We start from the raw sequence: 14,172 nt of genomic DNA on the forward strand, positions 1-14,172 counted from the left end.
AGAACCCTTCCTACTCTTTGCATACCACCTCGCTTACCACAGTCACTTCCTGTGGCTATCTGCCTTATGCTCATCTTGGCCGGGCCTTTATACTGCACCTCCCCTGTGGGTTCTCCGCATACCTCACATGGGGCTATTTTCATATAACCTTTCTGTCCTGGATCTGTGCACCTGCTTTCGTGCCACACAGCCCTGGTATTCCCCCGAACTACCACTCCTGCTTTCGCCAGTTGTTCGTGTCTTAGATGAGTGGTTATCCATACTGAGTCATCCGAGCGTCTCACCTGTATTCCTGACCTGCAGGTCAACATGTGCAGCCACTCTGGATTAACTACTCTGGTGGACATACCTTTTTAAATTGTGCAACGTCTACCGTTATATCACCGTCTACTTTGATCGTGTTTGCACTGATCACGGCAATTACCTGGCGTCTTTTTCCATCTTTTTTTGTTTGTTTTTGTTTTGTTGGGATTACTCTATTCCCCGTGTCAGCTCCTGGTCTTAATCCTAATCCAGTCTCCCACCTGTAACACACAAGGTAGAGGGGGAGACTGAGCATTAGCTATTTCCACCACTGTGCTGATGTTGGGTAGTCCCATCAATTCTCTTGGGCTAGGCCCTGTGTCTGTTGGAGTTAAGTTAATTTCCACACAGGCCTGTGCCAATTTAGGTCCCCAATCTTTCTCTGCCTTTCATAACCCTAGGGTCGTCTTCAATTTCCTTATGGTCCTTTCGGCACAGCCATTGGCCTGTGGGGTGTAAGGGGGGGGGGAGTATATGTGTGCGACCCCATGGTCCACACACCACTCCTCCACCTTCTTATTCTCATACTGTCTTCCATTATTGGTTCTAATGGATGGGAAAGGACCTAGAGCAAGGGTTAGAAGGTTAAGCATTTGCAACACTGGCACCGCATTGGATGAATTTGATGTGAGCACTATTGAGTATCCTGTAGCCATACACACCGCTACTATAGCGTACCTGTGCCCTAAGGAGGTTGCAATCTTCATAGGACCCATAGTACCTAATGCTATTTGCTTCCATGGTGTGTTGCACTTAATGTGTTGACCTGCCATCCTGCCTAGGTTACTAACCTTTTGTTCTTGGAATATGATGCATTTCTTGCATATTTCTAGTACTTCTTCTCTAGTATAGAAAATGCCCTCGTTTGTTTTTTCAGCCTTTTCATTAATATTCGGGACCCCAAGTGGCCCCAATCCTCATGGAGTGCTCTCAGTTTGTCTGTTTCACGTTTATAGAGAACTATTCTTCCCATCTGAACTAGCTCATCTACTTCTCTGTTTCCTAGTTGGTTAAAGTCTGCTTCTGCCCCTGCCAAGTCGGCAGTGTGAGCCTTTTGGTGACTTACCACTATATCCATTTTATCCATTAACTCATGGATTTTCCTCCATTCTCCCTCATATGTATTGGCTTATTTTTGGCACCTCTGTACCTGTTATTTTGTCTGAGGTCATGGCTTGTGCACAATAATAACTATCCTTTACTACTTCAATCCTTTTTAGGTTAGACCCTATGCAGTGTAGGAGTGCTTCCAGTACTGCCATCACTTCTGCTTTCTGGGCTGTTCCTATGATTGTTCGACTTTGTTTGGTCCCCCGTGGCTTTATTTTTTACAATAAAGCCCATCTTGTCTTTTCCGTTTTTTCACTACCATCCGTGAACACAACTATGTCCCTAGGCTTTTCTGTGGGTTTTTTATGTTTCTTTTTCTCCAATTTTGGGGGTTCACCTTCCGGATCCCAACCTTTATCCGCAACAAAAAGTACTCCCTTAGTTCCCACTACGTTCCTCCATTTGTCCCATGTAGTGGTGGTTACTCCTAACATTTTTTTTGTGTTGTTGGCTGCCCATAGTTTGTTCAACTCATCATCTTTAACGATAATTTGCTGGCCTTGGGCCAAAGCTACTATCTTGTCCCAGTATATTTCCAGCAGCGCCATCTTCGCTCCTTCTGAAGAGTATTTCATTACTGGGCCCTTTAACTGTTTACTGTAGCACTTTACTGTCCTTTCTGCGCTCTCATTGGATACCCATAGGTACCCATCTCTGTCTACTTCCTCTCCTTCTAGCTTTATACAAATCCATAGGGGTAGGTCTGGGTTCCTTGGCTCATTTGTTTGTGCTTGGCCTGCCATATCTTTAAGTTTTTCCCAAGAACTTTCCATTTTATCCGTCCAGACTATCGGTTCTCTTCCAAACTGTTTATGGGATAAACCTATCTGATCCTCTCTTCTTGTGATACCCTTATAGCAGTGTTTTGCCACTCTGCTATAGCCTGGTATATGATTTCTAATGTAGCCTAGTTTGCCCAGGCCCTTCTGCATTTCGTTCACAGTCTGTGGTTTCTCCATTTCTTGCACCTTTTCTAAGTACCCCTTGCTTGCTGTTATTCCGTCACTGATTGTGAAACCTAGAAAGCTGACTTCCTTCTAGCCTATCTGGCTTTTTGTCAGATTCAGTTTCCTGCCTGCAGTATTCATCTTGGTTAAGGCCTCTTTTGTGTCTGGCTATTTTGCATTGCTTCCCTGGCTTATGTACTCCTCCAATTATTTTATGTGTGTTCTGACTCTCTCAATTTAGTCTGGAACAAAAAATGGTTCATATTTATGACTCCCCTTACTTATAATTATTTAGCGTCCGATAACCTGAGGAGATTTTCTTCTCCTTGTAGCATATTTATCCCGAAGTGGTTTATTATTTTCATATATTTTTTAAAGTCCATCCTGAAATTGTACCTTGAGGTGTCCACTCTTTGCATTATTTACTTCCCTGTAAAGTCCCATTCCCCTACTCCTGTGTCAGTGTCTAACTGACCTAATATATTTGCACATGGGCCACTATCTGTCTCAGCTCTTTCACTGTAGTTATGTCTATGTTTAACTTCCTCTTAACTGCTGCTTTAATGACTGTGGTTCAAAACCAGCCTTTTTTCGCCTCCGCATCTGCTTCCCGTTGCCGCAGCTAATACTGTCAGTACCAGATATGGTCTCTGTTTCCAAATATTGACTGACTGTCTCACTGTCTCCCTGTTTACACCAACGAATTTTATAGAACTCAACATTTCTATGTAGGAACCTATAAGATAATTATATAGTTCAACTTAATTAACCCGATACTCTCAATGACCCTGGGTCACAACAGATGCCATATATTCTTGCCATCTTTCTACTATTTGAAGACAAACCTTCAAATGATTAGATAAGGCCAAAACGCTGCTAAACATAGCATATGTTTTCTGTACTAATGAAATCTCTCTTTCGGGAGTCCACTGTATTTTATCTAACAATAACCTGGGTTAATCTTAACTCAGTCTCATCAAACATTTTATATATGTTGCATAGTATGGGATCCATTACCTACAGTACTTTATTATCCCTAAGAACTGCAACATATTTATTTTCAAAATTACATTTAATGATTATAAAATCACTCTTTTTCTACCTTCATCTTTTCTCTGCCCTGTTGGCTTAAAATATATCCTAAATATTTAACATAAGTCTTCCTGCATGGCTCTCAACATTACACTAGTGTCTCTTAGATTCGTTGGAGTCCCGTCTTGTAGCAGGGCCATTGCCATGGGGTACCAGGGCTGTGCATAGAAGGCCACTTTGCCACAATACACACTTACATCCTCTGGTCCCCCTTCTTTTTCTGGGATGACTTTTATTAGAACCCAATTTCATATTACTACGAGGTCTGCCTGCCTTGACGGCGTTGAAAATAATTCACTCCTGTTGCCATATCTTCACCTTGAGGTTTGTATAAATTTCCTATTTTAGTTATAAACTCTATAGTATTTTCTAGTTTCCTCAGGGATTTTTTTTTCTCAAAGAGTAGACTCTAACCCGCCATTGCTCTTTACCTTGAGATTTTATTTAGATTTCCTATTTAGTTATAAACTCTGTAGTACTTTTTTTTATTTCTCAGGGATTTTTTTTCTCATACAACACCCATAGTGACACTTACGCACTATGTTAGCTTTACTTTACCAAGGAAATAATACAATTTCAAAGTAGTTATACACTTTGAATAGAGACTGGTGTTCCTTAATCATTTAATAATGAATTTCCACCTGTTCCAAAAATTTCTAGTGAAGTTGATCAGTCTTCACGGCAAATTCTTAGGATTCAGGGCTATTTGCCTAATCCTGTTATTGGAGGGGCCGTCTGTTCCCTCTTGGTCAGCGGCCCCAGGGTATCCCTGGTACGCACATTGCGAGCCTAGTGCTGGGTAGGCCTGCCTTTTGCCTGCGTATCATTTCCTGTTCTGTACCGTTATTTTCTACCGTACTTTGCTCCTCATGAGCTGCCGTAGTATATATGGTAGTTGCCATGGTTTTCTTTCTCTGGGTATATAGGTCCTTAACTTATTTCGTTTTCAGAGTATTATTACTATCGGTGCCCCACGTTGGGCGCCAAGTGTCACGGGTTCACAAGATTCAACCAGCTTCTTCAGAGTATGACCCAATAAGTACTTAAGCACAAATATCCGGTTCTCAAAATATTGTTTTACTCTATCAAAAAGCGTATAGTGCAATAGTACATTTACCTATGATGATTCTCCATATGAAGTCTGTTTCATATGTTAGTGAGGATCATGCTGTGTTATGATCTCTGTTCTCTTTATATATCTTTTTAAAGGTAGGCCTGTGTGTTAAACGGAAGCTTCCTATTATTACCCTTTAAGGTCATGCACTACTGACTCTCACATTGCTGCTTCTGTGTTACTGTTGGCTGATTCTACTCAATCATACCAGCTGGTTGTTTCTACCACTGGAGGTGGCGTAGGTGGTATGTCAAGCGTCAGCTGGGAGAAGTCTATGATAGGTATCTCCTCTGCTTCTCCCTGTTGTCCAGTTTCTGCAGGTGCGGTCCATGGTTCCATGAGGTCCCGTGGATGCCCTGTGTTGTTGCCCCCATTGCTTGATGGAGTGGGCAGATTCTTTTCATCTCTTGTCACACCTCTTATGTTTTGTATTGAAGTCAATGTACCTAGAGGAGGACGGAAGCTAGCTGTCCTCTGGCTACACCATGGTGCTAACCTACAGAGTGCTGTTGAGGCCTTCTTTGCAAAATAGTGTGTTTTAATCAGTTATTAGGGTGACGTGATTATATTTAGTATAGTTTAATCTAAAATGGATCATTTATATTACAATTTCAATTTGTATGAAATTCACTGAGGAGAATGGTCTTCCTCTTCCTCCTCTGAGGAGCCTCCACTGATCCTCTATGATTTATGTTCCATTCCTGTGGTACATTTGTAGAAATGGTTGAGCAGAGTAATTATTTGGTAAAGCTTCAGCTTCAAGCACCTCAGTGAGAGTCACTACTACATAACCCGCAGCATTTGAGCCATCTGGGTTCTTTCTGGAAGACCCAACCAACAAACACAGTTATTTCAGCATCTGGCAAAGGCAGATCAGTTAGATCTGGTCTGGGGAGAACTACTTTCTCCGTCTCTGCTACACAATCATGGGGACACCCATAGGTAGCTATAGGAATTAGAGTGGAGGGGTTCAAGGTAGTACATCGCTCAATTGTTATATTTGGCATATTTAAGGTATACGGGACGCTTGCGTCACACTTGGCCAAAGCCAGGGAAAATGCAGCGTGGCAAATTCAAATAAAATGATATAAAAATCAAACTTCATTAAATCACACATGTAAGATACTAAATTAAAGCTACACTCGTTGTGAATCCAGGCAACATGTCAGATTTTAAAAAGGCTTTTCGGCGAAAGCATAAGAAGCTATTATCTGATGGTAGAACAACAGTAAACAAAGGGGGTAGCATATTTCAACCCTGCAGGCGCTACACAAAATGCAGAAATAAAATATAAAACATGCATTACCTTTGACAAGCTTCTTTTGTTGGCACTCCAATATGTCCCATAAACATCACAATTGGTCCTTTTTTTCGATTAATTCCGTCCATATATATCCAAAATGTTCATTTATTTGGCGCGTTTGATCCAGGAAAAAAACAGCTACCAATTTACGCAACGTCACTACAAAATATCTCAAGTTGCCTGTAAACTTTTCCAAAACATTTCAAACTACTTTGTAATACAACTTTAGGTATTTTTAAACATTAATAATCGATCCAATTGAAGACAGGTCTATCTGTGTTCAATACAGGAACACAACAAACCAACGCTACTTTTCAAGTCTTGCACAACTCTCAACAGTGTTACCCATTTCCTAGATGGCCGTACTTCTTCATTGCACAAAGGAATAACCTCAACCAAATTCCAAAGACCGGTGACATCCAGTGGAAGCGGTAGGAACTGAAAACAAGTGACTAAGAAATATCGTTTCCCAATGAGAATCCACTGAACAGACGGAGACCTCAAAAGAAAAACATCTGAACTGTTAGTCCTCTGGGTTTTACCTGCTACATAAGTTCTGTTATACTCACAGACATGATGCAAACAGTTTTAGAATCTTCAGAGTGTTTTCTATCAAAATCTACTAATAATATGCATATCTTATATTCTTGGCATGAGTAGCAGGAAGTTGAAATTGGGCACTCTATTTATCCAAAGTGAAAATGCTGCCCCCTATATCTTAAGAAGTTAACAAAATGATCATACAAGACAAGTGTCTAGCTGGCAACATGTATGCCATTTTATGTTCCAATAACGAGATTGAGACTGCACGTGGTACCCTCAAAGTCAAATCATGGTAAAGTACTACAGAGGCTGAGTCCTCCACAGCCCGTGCTGCAGCCACCACTGACTGCAAACACAGGGGCATTGCTTGCGCCACCTCATCAAGACGGGAGGAACAATAGGCCACCGGCTTATTCTTCCCTCCGTGTTTCTGAGTCAACACTGATGTCATGAACCCCTCCCTGCAATCCACAGTCTGTGTGAACAGTGTCAGATATCAATAGCTTTTTAATAGCCACAAACTGTTTCTCCGCCTCTTTTGTCCATACAATTTTGTATTTTGCTGTCATAGCCTTACCATAGAGCAAATAACTAAGTAACCCTGTATGCAATGCAAAGTGTGGGACCCATGCCCTACAATAGTTAATAATTCCCAAGAAACTCATCTGTTTTTTGTTAAGTGGTTTGGGTGCTTCTAAGAAAGCTGTCTTTCTGGTTGAATTAAGCGATCTCCCTTCCTGAGTTATGATGTGTCCTAAATTGATTACCTGTTCCTGCCAGAGCTGTAATTTCCTCTTATTAACTTTGTGACCTTGGTCTGCTAAGAAGAGGAACAGAGCAAGAGTATCCGCTTTACAGGCCTCCCATGAGAAATTTGACAGAATATCATCAACGTATATCAAAATTTGACTCCCCTGGGGACGGTCAGATTTTCCAAGATTCCTGGTAATAGCCTGACTGTAGATTGTTGGACTTTCCAAATAGCCTTGAGCTAAATGGCTATACGTCCATTTTTGTCCTAAAAAGGTGAACCCGAACCACCCCTGGCTGTCTGGGTGTATCGGAATGCTAAAGAAAGCATTAACAAGGTCTATCACAGTAAAGTAAGCATTCTCAGGCTTCAACTGGTTTAACAGAGTGTCCGCACATCCGGTACACAATGTGTTCTTGGTGTCACACTGTTATTGACCCCCTGTAGGTCCATTACCATTCTCCAGTCAGTGCTAGGAAACGCCTTCTTTACTGGAAAAAGAGGAGAGGTACAGAACGCTCTGTCCCCTGATATGATAACCCCTCCCTTTCTCAGCTGTTCAAAAGTGGGTGTTATCCCTTTAACTGCTTCCAGCTTTAATGGGTACTGTTTTTGGTAAGGTCCATAATTTGATTTTGGAACTACTTGCACCGGAGTTACTCCTTTTAGCCTACATTAGCGGGGCCCGGAGACCAGAAATATTCAGGTATCCATTTTAAATCTTCCTCCTGTTCTATGGTTAAGAGGTACTCTGCCTCTCAAAAATCCCCCCCACTCTCACCCATGTGCACTGTGGGGGTACAGTTAGCCCGACCACAGACAGACACAGACGCAAACTGAACTGGAGAGCTATGTTGCAAACCTCCCTCCCCCGTTACCCAGTCTGTTAGCCTTTTCCCCTTTGTCACCCAATATCCCATATCCTTCCACTGCCCAGAGGGCTCTTTAGCTAGGGACACACGGGGGCTCCATTTTGTAAAGAGCCTGCATATGAGTAGGCAGTTCTGCTTCCACGGCTGCATGAGTAGAGTCATAGTGAAGCCATTTCAGACCAATGGTTCGTTCAGTGGTTTTTAGAAGTGCCCTCTCATATACAGGGTCAGGGCCGGGGTGTCTGTTATAAACCACAGAGTACAGTGCAAGTCATCTGGAGACATTTTAGTGGGTCCTGGTATGACATCATCTGTTAGTTCCATCAATGCTTTGGGTATGTCTGTCAAACCTCCCCTCGATACATCTAGACTATACCAGTAATACGGCTCCCCTTCCCCACAGATTACCATGTTATATTTAACAACCTGGGCTTTCATACCTTTGTCTGTCGGTGTTATGGCAATATTCAAGAGTTTCATTACGTCTCTCCCCAACAGATTCACAGGACACAATTTTGATATGAGTACTGGGACCGTCACCTCCCCCTCAGTCATTTCATGTCTGAGGGTTATGGGAGTCGAGAGTCTTTCTACACAATGGTGGTCAGACGCAGAATTAACAATATATTTTTTTCCCCAAAGATTGAATCCCTTTTGGTGCATCCTCACTGCATACAGCTGTGCTACAGGTATCACACATAAATTTGATTATTTTTCCCATAACTGTAAGTGTCAAAAAGGGTTTCTCTTCTTGAGCGAAGGCAAGGTCTACTGTTGCTAATTCAAACACCTCAGTCTCAGAGTCCATCTTATCCAACATATCAAGGTCTAAATTGTCACTACAGTCACTGTCGTTTTCGCTGTACCAGTCCACTAACTCCTTCCTGACTATCTTAGCGGTATCAGTCTCTAGTCAGGATTCATCATTGTCGCTGCCTGAGTCAGGCTTCAGGCACCTCTCCCCCTTTTCCTTTTTACCCCCCTTTTTATGTGGTTTCTGTTTACAATCACGGTGATAATGGCCCTTTTTATCGCAATGTACACAAGGCGCCTTACATTCTCTCGCAAAATGTCATTTTTTGTTACAATTAAAACATACTCTCTCCCTTTCTCCCTTCCCCTGACTTCCCCTTTCTGTCTGTCCAAGTCCTGTTCTCCCTGTCCTTATCTCCGGTAGCTCTGTCTTCTAGTACTGCCATTAAGAACTAACTAAGAACCTTCCTATTCTCGCTTTTTCTTTTTTCTGTCTGTCCTTGCTGTTCATGGTGGACAGCATATCTTTTGACCTCCGCTAGGGTTGCCAACCCCATCCCACTAACTTCTTTTTTTTACCTCCTTACTGACTTCAACGCGCATTCCGGTTAAAAAGGGTATTTTTAATTGCTGATGATAAGGGGTATTTTGATCACCCCCGGGGGCTGGTTCTGGTGTACCAATGTTGGCATTGAATACATCTTTTAAACGTTCTAGGTACTGACTGACTGTCTCACTTTCTCCCTGTCTACATTAAGTTACCTTAGAGAAGTCTGCGTGTCTGTAGTAATATTCCGTTAAGTTAGCGCATAATTCGGCAAACCCGCGCTCCGCGCGCAGCAAACCAGTCCTTCCCACAATAGTTCTAACTGCTCTTTCCACCTCCCCTGTGTTTAGCCTGAAACTGGACGCTAATCTAGTCTTTTGGTGGGGGATTCATTCTACTACCTTTTCTACGTCTCTCTGCGTCCAGGGCCTATAGACCCGAACAACAGGTTCATGATCACCCTCCCCCGCCTGGGGATTGGGTAATTCTATTAGGGGATACTGGTCCTCTCTCTGCTCTTTTTTCTTCCCCATTATAATACTGAAAATCTCTCCTAGGCCTCCATCTATTTTTCTCTCCTATATCGGAGATTTTTCTGTCTGATATTTTCCCCTCCCAGATCTATCTATCTCCTTCACTGCCTGAGCCTCTGCCCATGCCCTTTCCAACTCCACTTTCCTCAATGAAGCCCTAACCAGTTCCTGCTCCCTCTCCAGGTCTCTTTATCCCTCTGGCCCCACACCATCCGCTCCCAGATCATAAGCTGGGGGAGTCCCAGCACGGAGTGGCAATTGCACTCTTCTTTGAGCCATCACCACCTCATCGTGGGGATTACCTCTGTATGCTTGGTCTATTAGAGAAGGATATCGTTTTTGACCCCCATCCCCGCCCGATTGGCTAACTTATTCGGCTGCGGGAGCGGAGGGTAGCTTTTCTTGGTACTCTGCATCTTTCTTTTTCCTATCCCCTTCTACTCTTTTCCTGGCTTCCGACAGCCAGACTCTAGCTGTGTTCAGCCCTTGTTTATTCTGCTTCTTCACATACACTCCTTATGTATCTGTTTTATAAGAAATTATAGCTTTTCCACATCCAGACGTGAATCAAATTCATGCTTCTTTCTCCATTTTGGACAGAATTCAATGTTCCTTTTAAGTTCCATATAGCACTGATCTCCCGTTGATTCCGGGACCTCCTTTGAGGATTTGACTACCCATGTTTGATAAATCCTTGCCGTTACTAGTAGTTATGGTATTTTTCACTATTTATGTATATGTATTTATATGATCTATGTAGGTGTTTATCGTTACCTGGTTACTATAGTTGCTCTCCTGTCTGACTATGTGTGTGTCTCTTTAATGTTTACCATCTATGTGTATGGATCTCTACATGTGTTTCTCCTTTCTGGAACCTTTTGTCTATAGAGTTGGCTTTAATCCCACTTCTCTAGATTAGGTTTCCCTCCTCCTGGAACCTTCTGTCTATAGATTTGGCTTTTATCCCACTTCTCTAGATTAGGTTTCTGTCACGCCTTGGTCATTGTATTTTGTGTTTTCGTTATATATTTGGTCAGGCCAGGGTGTGACAGGGGTTTATGTTATTGTATTTCGTATTGGGGTTTGGAGTATTTGGGATCGCGGCTGATTAGGGGTGTTGTATAGGCTTGGCTGCCTGAGGCGGTTCTCAATCAGCAGTCAGGTGATTCTCGTTGCCTCTGATTGGGAACCGTATTTAGGTAGCCTGAGTTTCGCTTTGTCTTTCGTGGGTGATTGTTCCTGTCTCTGTGTAGTTTCACCAGATAGGCTGTAATTAGGTTTCACGTTCCGTTTGTTGTTTTTTGTATTTATTAGTTAGTTCATGTATCGTTCCGTCATTTGTTTTCATTAAAGATCATGATTAACCACCACGCTGCATTTCGGTCCTCTCCTTCAACAAACGAAGAACGCCGTTACAGTTTCCCTCCTCCTGGAACCTTCTGTCTATAGATTTGGCTTTTATCCCACTCCTCTAGATTACATTTCCCTCTCGTCCTGTTTGGATATTCATTTCTTTCAGCGTTAAATAGGTTTAAGTTATCCTGTTCGCATACCAGCTTTTACATTTGGACTATGGATAATTTACCGCTTTAATGCTTAACCATGACTATGCTATTTGTACAAAACGACCATCCTATACTACCAACATACTATATCCTCGTTATATTTATTTGTGGCAGCGCCTTACCTCAGGTCTTTTCGGACCTGCCTCCCTATCGATCTTTAAACAACAGTGTGTAACCCCTGAGTGAATCTGTTTGGAATACTCAAGCTCATATTATTGATAAATTCTAAGCATTTTTAGAACAACAAATCAAAAATATCTTAAATCATTCCCCCCAAATTCGAAAATAAAGCTTACTGACCTTGCCGTAGACTGGGAAAAGCAATGTTGGTTGGATCTAGTCACCGTTCCTGTCACCCTGGGGTGTGTACCGGCCTGTTATAGAGCCCCAATGTCAGGGGACAGGACTTTGTTCTACTGGACGACGGCCCGCCCGTGCACGGTTCTCGGCTTGTTACCTTCAGATGACAGGAACAGGTATTTAGATCCGGCTCAAAGGACCAAACTGTTAGAGGAATTTATTTCCTATATGTTCATTAACCAATTCAATTAAAACACTCTGTCCGTTTCTAAGAATTTGTAAGATACTTATTTGCATAAAATGGACAGAGACCAGTCTCAAAATTAATCAGTAGCATTTATTTCCGAGAGCTCTGAACACAATCACAAAGTACATTAGTTTATATATCACACATTGAGTCATATCTTACGATAATGTCTCTCCTCCTCCTGGATCACAAAGCTGCTTGTCAATTCAATTCCAACACATACACATTGCTTATCTTCTGCTACCATATGTTACACAATCTACTGCACGCCCAACGGTTTCTCCTCACCCTGGTTGGGGACCAGACATATTTCCTGTTAGTTTCACTGTGATCACGAGTTGTCTGTTGACCCTTCCTCTTTGCCTATGTACCAACATATTCTTTAATAGACAACATAACTCTGTGAGTTATACATTTACTCCAAATGTATACCTTATTTAGCCATTATTGACAAAATTCCTTCAACAATTACACTTCGAGTCACTTTGACCAACCCAAAATGTCCTGCTCCTCCCAACCTTATACCACATATGGATCTGCCAAAGTTCTCTCCAAAAATCTCTCCCACTGGGCCAGAATCGTATTTGTCATCATCAGGCCGAGGCCCAAATTTGCCAGTCTACACTACACCTGCCACGGCAGTTAATTTATCGTCACCCTCGTCACATTCAATTTCCTTCTCTAGCTCTTCCAAAAGTTCTCTGTTATCCACCACTCCATATTCACGAACAAAATGTCTATTTTTTTTTACCTGTCCACCATCTTCTTCATCAGGTCTTCCAGAAGGCTTCTGCATTCCCCCATTCCTTATTTAGTTTTAATATATTCCACTTTTCTCCTTTTTTTTCCCTGTCCACCATCTTTTCCCGACCTCATGGCCACACTGGTTCCCTTTCTCAAAAACATGAGCTCTACCTTAAGCATCTTAACTGGAACAACCATTTCAGTAACAGGTGCAATAAGTCCATATAACAGATTGGATTCGTTTAGAAAAGTGAATGTTATTTATATTTGAGAAGCATAAGATTGATTAATTAATCAATGTACATGCAAAAACATAGATATTGAATCAAATAATGAAAATAATCGAACTGCAAAAGTGCATGCTGGGAAATATGATAATGATGGTTGTGTTTTTTGTTTAACACTGGTTATTAACACCAACACTCAATGGGGGTTCCTTTACAACAATAAGTGTTAATTTAACAATTGAATCATCACTCAAATTTTACACTTTAAAATGTACACTAGGCAACACTGGCCAATTTGACACCCTGTATTAACAACAATTTTTTTTTTAAACAGCTTAAAAAGTAACACCAGTTGGTGTTGTCTGTTCATACTAACATAACACCATATCAACACCAAAACTGCTTAGACCAGGACTACACCACTTGAGGTACTCTGCCTCTCAAAATCCCCCCCACTCTCACCCATGTGCACTGGGTGAGAGTGCACATGACCTTTTCCACATTATGTAATGTTACAAAGTAGGATTAATAAAAATGATTTCGTTTTCATTTTCTTGTCAACAATCTACACAAAATACTCTGTCAAAGTTGAATACAAATTCTAAAACTTGTAAAATAATAATGATAACTAAAACACAAAAATATCTTCATTTGATACAGTAAGTATTCAACCCTCTGAGTCAATACATCATCTTTGGCAGTGATTACAGCTAAGATTATTCCACACCTGGATTGTGCAACATTCGCCCATTTATTTTTTTCAAAATTCTTCTTACTCTGTCAAATTGTTGTTGACCATTGATAGACAACCATTTTCAGGTCTTGCCGTAGATTTTCAAGCAGATAGTCAAAACTGTAACTCAGCCACTCAGGAACATTCCCTGTCTTCTTGGTAAGCAACTAAGTTTGGCCTTGTGTTTTAGGTTATTCTCCTTCTAAAAGTTTAATTATTCGCCCAGTTTCTGGTGGAAAGCAGGCTGAACCAGGTTTTCCTCCGGGATTTTTACTGTGCTTGGCGCCATTGTATTAGTTTTTTTCCCCTGAAACTCCCCAGTCCATAACAATGACAAGCATACCCATAACATGATGTACAGGCAGGGTGTGAATGACAGGGAAGCCAGTGGGGCCTCAGTGCCCCTGGATGAGACATTAGCTCCCCTAAATGCAACAAAAATTTATCTTTAAGGGGGTTCTCTAAATAATGCTAATTTAACCGTTCTC

Source organism: Oncorhynchus kisutch, linkage group LG29 (assembly GCF_002021735.2).
Source record: "Oncorhynchus kisutch isolate 150728-3 linkage group LG29, Okis_V2, whole genome shotgun sequence".
In the NCBI taxonomy this organism is placed as follows: Eukaryota; Metazoa; Chordata; class Actinopteri; order Salmoniformes; family Salmonidae; genus Oncorhynchus; species Oncorhynchus kisutch.